This window comes from Penaeus chinensis, chromosome 19 (assembly GCF_019202785.1).
Source record: "Penaeus chinensis breed Huanghai No. 1 chromosome 19, ASM1920278v2, whole genome shotgun sequence".
Lineage (NCBI taxonomy): Eukaryota > Metazoa > Arthropoda > Malacostraca > Decapoda > Penaeidae > Penaeus > Penaeus chinensis.
Window position 1 is genome coordinate 14,015,279 of NC_061837.1, and position 7,500 is coordinate 14,022,778.

The 7,500-nt window shown below is 40.1% G+C and overlaps 1 protein-coding gene across 1 annotated transcript in view; it reads left to right on the plus strand.

Annotated features, from left to right (window-relative positions):
- The window catches only part of LOC125035407 (crustacean hyperglycemic hormones-like), a 20,344-nt gene that overhangs the window by 11,798 nt on the left and 1,046 nt on the right, over positions 1-7,500 (plus strand). The gene's annotated exons all lie outside the window — the stretch shown is intronic.

A 7,500-nucleotide genomic window follows, 5' to 3' on the forward strand; every position in this document is an offset into this window, starting at 1 on the left:
TGCTCTGACAAATAGAAGGAAAATAAACATTGTATATATGATAGATAAACGTAGGGCGCGAGATGAAATCCCATTTCATCTCATCTTCGAAAGAACAGTATTTTATATATATATATATATATATATATATATATATACATATATATACATATATATATGTATATATATATACATATATATACATATATATGTATATATATATATATATATATATATATATATATATATATATATATATATATATATATATATATATATCAGATGTCATGCAGCACATGTATTTGGAGTCGGTTATTACACCATTGATATTCACCCTCTTTGGAACCATCCAGCTAGTAGTTGCGTCTCTTCAGAGAAACAGACTTATGGAATGATAAGAGAGAACATTATGATTAGATTTTAGTACAAAATAAAGGGCATTCAGAATTACCAAAACGAACGTAACTCTACACCAAGATTTGATTCTGCATTTCTATTGACGCACATATACACATACACACACATACACACGCACGGACACACGTACGCACGCACACGCGCACACGCACACAATGATAAAGCATCTATATATAGTCAGCAGCTACGAAAACCATTTACAATGTCACAGTGATTTGGCGAAGATTTTTATTTGATTAAGCTGCCATACATAGATGTTTAAAGCATATTTTTATGTTTCAAGAAACATACATGTATATAATTGATAACTGTCGTGATAAATAAACGTATGTTTTATTATCGCTTACTTGAAAAAAATGAATGATCAAATGGGTTACGTAGATTCAAGAAATATATATTAATATACTTATTGGTTAATGACATTATACCAATCACACTCTTTGTAACAAACAACCAATGATTTTCGCCTAATTCATAGAAAATACCATTTATTCTATGTGTACATCGAAGTTATTGCCAGATGTACAGAAGTGGGACCCAATAATTGTACTGAAATATAAATCCGGAACTATACACAGAGTGTCGGCAAATCAAGCAGCACTCTAGCGAAGTCCCGGGATCCGTGTGACAGATGATCCTTACGTTTTCTGTAACATACTAAAACAGAAAACGAGCATATACACCATAGACTATTCTATTTTACATATTTCGGTATGCTAGTGTTATTGAAGTTTGTTAACATATATTTAATTATTTGTTTATATTGAGTTTCATCATTTCATTGTTAGGGTATGTAAAATGTCAATAATTTTTCACCAATTTCTTTTACAAAAATATGAATAGACATACAAAAGAAAAATATTTTAGTTCTGCAGAACTACTGTTCAGCATATTTTGAAAGGAATAAACGTTCAGTGATGGAATTTTCAGCGGTTTCAGTTCTTCGTTTCAATTGGATTCACGCTTGAGAACAAACATACTGCCTCCTTTGCCTCATTTTGCATAATAAATACTGAAAGATGTTTGTCAATATCTTGATTTTTAAGTAAATTTTGGGAACTTGTGAAATTCGACGTCGTAGAGATGGCATCTCCACCCTGGAATAAGGTTTGGCTGGAGAAAGGTACGAGGTCATGAATAACAAATCATTAACAAGGTCAAACCTTTTCCTAATTTGTTGACAAAGGGTTATCAGAAACGCCTTGCACCTGAATTGAAAGTTGGCAACCAACTGTGGATCACTGATATATCACTGGTTTGAATTGGTTCTAAATCATGATGACCTAAATACATTCGATAAGGGGACCATTCATAGAAGAATTTCTTTGGACAAAATCTGAAAAGCAGAAATATAGTTGGATGACATTTTCATGAATAATGCGTACTTCAGGACCATTGCTTTGATATAACAAGTTCAACTAGATATTGTTTAGATAATATAAAGGAAGAAAAAGAAAATACAAGTATAAAATTTGTGGTACTGCCAAAAGCCTTTAGTTTTCCTCTACAGCACCAAGGGGTCTCAAGGCTCTCAAACACGGTCAGAGAGAAACCGTGCTTGCCAAAAATGGAGGAGTTTATGTGGTTTAATGTTACAGATCCCCAAATCTGTTTTGACACCCTTAGAGGCACAAAGGTGGAACGAGTGACATATGCACCTAAATATGGTAATTCCGGAAAGGTCTCCTTTTAGTACACACACACACACACACACACACACACACATACACACACATATATATACACACACATATATACACACGCACACTTACACGCACACACACACACACACACACACACACACACACACACACACACACACACACACACACACAGCCATACTCACAATCACACTCACTCACTCACTCACTCACTCACTCACACACATGTATATGTGTGTGTGTATGCATGTATGTATGTTTGTGTGTGTGTGTGTGTGTGTGTGTGCATACAGTGCACATGTATTTATATATGCGTATGTATGTATATATATGTATATCTATATATATTTATATATACGTAAATATCTATCGATATAAGAACATACAAACATATATATATATATATATATATATATATATATATATATATATATATAAACACACGCATACACATATACATTTTGATCAGACGCTGACCCTGTCGGCGCCGTCAGTGTTGTTGGGTAGTCGATGCGTTAATACAGCTATACAATAGAAAATAATAACCACACGTAAAAAGGTATAGAACCGCAAAATATAAGTTTGTGATATTAGCGAATAAAATTGATAGAGATGAATCTGCATTTTAGACACTTTGATAACATACGAACATTCAATGAAGGAAGAGAATTGTTTGCAGCAGTAAGGGAGAGTTCAACGGATCGAGCAGGGTAGAATGTAGTGTGCGAGCAAGGGAAGGTCAGAGGAGCGCAGTATGCTGAGTCGGAAGTCGAGTTGGCATATTCGTGGAAAGGTGAGTGCAGCGCTGTATGTATGTATGTATATGAGATCAGTGTGGGCGTTGTTGAAGCTGATTTGTGTGGTATGTTGATTTCGTATAATTGTCTAGTGGGGTAGTCAGGGTACAGCAGTAATTGTGGGTATAATAACAGGCGAACAATCTTCAGTCTCTACGGGAGGTAAGACAAACGGCAATGTATGCAAAACAACCGGGGCTGCAGGTGTCGACGGGCCAAGATTATGTGTAGCAAATGTGGCACGAGTAGGCGTAGAAGGGTCGAGCTCAGCTTCCGGGAGATGTGTGACTTGCAGTCAGGTACTTCCGTGGCACGCCCGAGGCGGACAGGGGTCTCGTTGACGTTCATCAGACGTGACTTAAATTGATCATCCTTGGTCTCGTAGGGCGCGGGTACAGCACGTATAGATTCTGAAAGGTAAATTTGTTAGTCGTCGTGACTGGTTCGGCAGCGAGTACGTAAGATTCCTGAAAGATGACAATGTTACTAGGCGTGTTTGGGAACGAAAAGGCAACGGGATGACAAAGAGAACATGCTTTACCTGGAGGAGGAGGAGGTCTTCCTGTACGACAGGAACGTCGACCACGATAAAAAGACGCAAGATACAATGCCATGCGATACCTGTGAGAGTTATTGTGGGAGCAATAGCCAATATCCTTGAACAGTCAATCAGTGTCATATATGCTGAGGTCAGTGCTTTGCGTCTCGGCCTTTATACATTTGTGCTGAAACAGCGGGAAGGTCATGTCGCGGTGTGTGTAGGAGGCACAATGTTCAGTGTCAGTAAGCAATGATGTGAAGTGTTCAGTATAGAGTGATAAGGTAATAAGGTAACAACTAGCTTAATTTCTGTGTGAGAAAGGTCTGGCAACACGGGAGAAAACAGGGGGGAGGGAATGACATGGGAGGGGAGGGGAGTGAGGGAAGTGGGGTGTCATGAGTTCGTGCATTTGATTGTACATGTTCGTGTATTTTTGTATTTTCTGCGAATGTGGCATCAGCCAGACTTCGATATTGTACAATGTAGTGTAAGATTAATTAGTTGTGAAGGGTTTGGAGAAAGACAGCGAGAGGAAAAATCACGAATGGAAATCACTGAATGCAGGTAAGTGGTGAGTGGCGAGGAGTGAATGAGCACGAGAGAGGGAGCAGAGCCGTTTTCTGTTCCGTGGGGAGACTAAGGCAATAAATCGTAAAATATACCTAATCGTTCCTAAATATTCTAAAAAAAATGCACCTTAACACAATTCTCTGACTAACCTTTGGGACATGTCACTTTGGTAGCGGGGCTGGTAACAGGCCTGGTGTGAGTTGTCAGCGCGAGGAAGTAGGGAGTCAGGTGGTCCGTCGGCAAGGGCAGGGGTAGAGGTTCTTGCCACTTCACTGGATTCACATACTTCGGCTCACGATTGGGCACGACTGGGTAAGTAATTCCTTCGTTGGGCGATCTGCGCCAATTAACGTTAATTAGCGGTTGCAGGTGGCACGCGTGATTTTTTATTATTTATTTATTTATTTATTATTATTATTATTTTATTACTGTATTTTTGCGTGCTTGGCGAGTGCTGGAAAGGGCGTTGTCAGCGACTCGGCAGGCGGTGTGTCAGGTGGAACACACGATGAAGCTTGATTTTCTTGTTTCTTCATATTCTCTCTTTTCTCTCTTGTGGTAGATGCTATTTAGTTTATTTCTTGCTTCGGAGGCAGGAGCTTATGTTAGACGAATCTCGTTACTCTCACCTCTATGAACGTGGCCTGTGAGCAGTACAAAGTAAAGTCATATAGTCATAGGTGAGAGATAGATACAGATGACAGACAGAGATTCAGTCCGGTCAGAGTCCTATAGGCTGTCTATCTGTCGCTTGCAGGCGGTCCTCTTTTATACAAGATTATACTGGAAATCGGCAGAGGGATCGCGTCGTCCTAGCAAGTGGAAGTGAGAGGATGCTCGCGAATAAATTGTGACGTCACTTAGGCGGAAGTATTACGGGTGTCACATCCGCAATTGTGCTGATTGGAAGGCCTTGTATATGTGAAATAATGTTATTGTATAAGATGTGTGATATACTAATGAGCAAGAGGTCTAAATAGTAGTAGTGTGTTTACATATAGGGTGTCATATAAGAACACACACACACACATATACATACACATATCTACATGTATATATACACAAATACATATACATATACATACATATATATACGCACGCACACACACACACACACACACACACACACACACACACACACACATATATATATATATATATATATGTGTGTGTGTGTGTGTGTGTGTGTGTGTGTGTGTGTGAGTGTTTGTGTATGTGTCTCTGTATACTATATATGCATATATATATATATATATATATATATATATATATATACATATATATATACATATATATACATATATATATATATATATATATATATATATATATATATATATATATGGATAGATAGATACGTATGTGTGTTTACACACACACACATATATATATATATATATATATATATATATATATATGTAAACACATACATACTTATCTATCTATCCATATATATATATATATATATATATGTGTGTGTGTGTGTGTGTGTGTGTGTGTGTGTGTGTGTGTGTGTGTCCCAAGATGTGGGGGCAAGAAAGCGACCTTGCTTGACATAACTGCAGATGCTGAAGGGATCGGAGAAACTCCTATTAAACTGTACTGTCCCGTTCATATCGGCGTGGAATGACTCGATCATGCTCTGCAGCTTTGGTGGGCAGCCAATCTCTACAGAGAACTTCATGCAATTGAAGCAAAAGGATAGTCTTGCAGTGCTTTATCAGGTCTGGAGGAATACCGTCGCTGCCTGGGGATTTATCTGCTAATAGCTTTGCTGAACTCCTCTACAGTTGGCTATGCTTCCAGCTTCTCCATAGCTGGCAGACATTCGATGGCATCAAGAGCTGAGGGGAAGACCATGTTCTGACTAGAGAGGAGGTCGGAGTAGTATTCTACCCATGTCTCCATCTGCTGGCCCTTGACTGTGATGATTTCCCTGGTGGAAGATTTGAGGGGAACTGCCATTCTCTGGATTGGTCCAAGCGCCTTCTTGATGCCATCGTACATCCCACTGATGTTGCCCGTGATGGCAGCTGTCTAGATGCTTTTGCTAAGCTCTGTCCAATATTCATTGGTGCAATACCTGACAGTCTGTTGAGCCCTGCTCTGGCAGCCCTGAGAATCTGCAGGTTCTTTTCGCTGGGTGACCGCTTATACTCGATAAGGGCAGTGCGGTTGGGTTCGATAACGTCATCTCGGTGGTCTTCGCCTCAAACCAATCATGAGACTTGGAGGTCTTCTTTCCAAAGGTAGCTAATGCGGCGCAATACTTGATGTTCCTTGCTTCCCACTTCTTTGAGTGTCCAGGCTGTGAAGTATGCAGATCATGCTCAAGGGTCTCTACAAACCGCTCTACAAGGTTCATTTGTGACATCTCAAATGCTCCAAAAAATGCGGGATTTTTTTGAGCAATGGACTCTCTTTGGCTGTAGCTTGATCTTGCAGCAGACCAAGGAGGTATCTGTGTTGCAGTCCGCACGGTGGTAAGATCGTGTGTGGAGAACGTTTTTAATTGCAGAACGCCTGACCAGAATGAGATCCATCTGATGCCAATTCTTAGAGCGTGGTAGTCTCTAGGAGACCTTGTGCAAGAGCTTAGTCCTGAAGTAAGAGTTGGCAATGCATAGTACATGGTGGCTACAAAGCTCAAGCATCCTCATTCATATTGGCCACTCCAAAATGTCCAAGGGAAGAGGGCCACGATTCATGATCTGCACTCACTCTGGCGTTGAAGTCACCCAGGAGGACAAGTTGTTACTTGCTAGGAATGCCTATGATGATGGATATAAGTTTCCTGTAGAATTCATCCTTTGTATCTGATGCAGTGGACAATGTTGGGGCGTAAACGCTGACAGGGGTTATGGGACCTGCAATGGTGTCTTCCCGGAGTCACTGATGACTTGAAGGTTTTCATAGGTGCTGGGCATCATTATCCGGACATTCCAAATCCCCAAATCAGCGCTGGGCTCATTTATTGTTTTCTGATTTTGTTTAGTGCGATTTATGTATCTTAATCCCCATGCACCCAGCGAGGAAAGCATCTGTGGCAGAACTACTCCTATTTAGCTGGGAGCTAACCAGCTTAAGGCGGGCGATAGTTGTCCAGTGGAATCCCTCCCACCATCGGGAACAACCCGTGGCGTCACTCTACGCCAATTTCGCAGTGTCTTAAAACCGATAGACAGATGCTCCCCTTGTTCTGCCAACGCCGCTAGCGAAGCTGGAGTGTCCTCTCCAAGTGTAGGATGTAAATTATGTTGATAATTGAATGTTAAGTTGTGCTGTTGGATGTAAGTATGGGCGTTAGATATGGAGGAAAGCTGTTGCCTATACAGCACATCCTCCCGTCACTGGTGGATTCAAAGGAACAGCAGGGCTGTTTCATTTTGGCGCTAGTGCCGTAGCAGGAACTGCCAGAATGAGGTTGTATACAACGACAGACTGTGTGTGTGTATATATATATATATATATATATATATATACATTATATATGTGTGTGTGTGTGTGTATGTGTATTTATATAGGTATATATGTG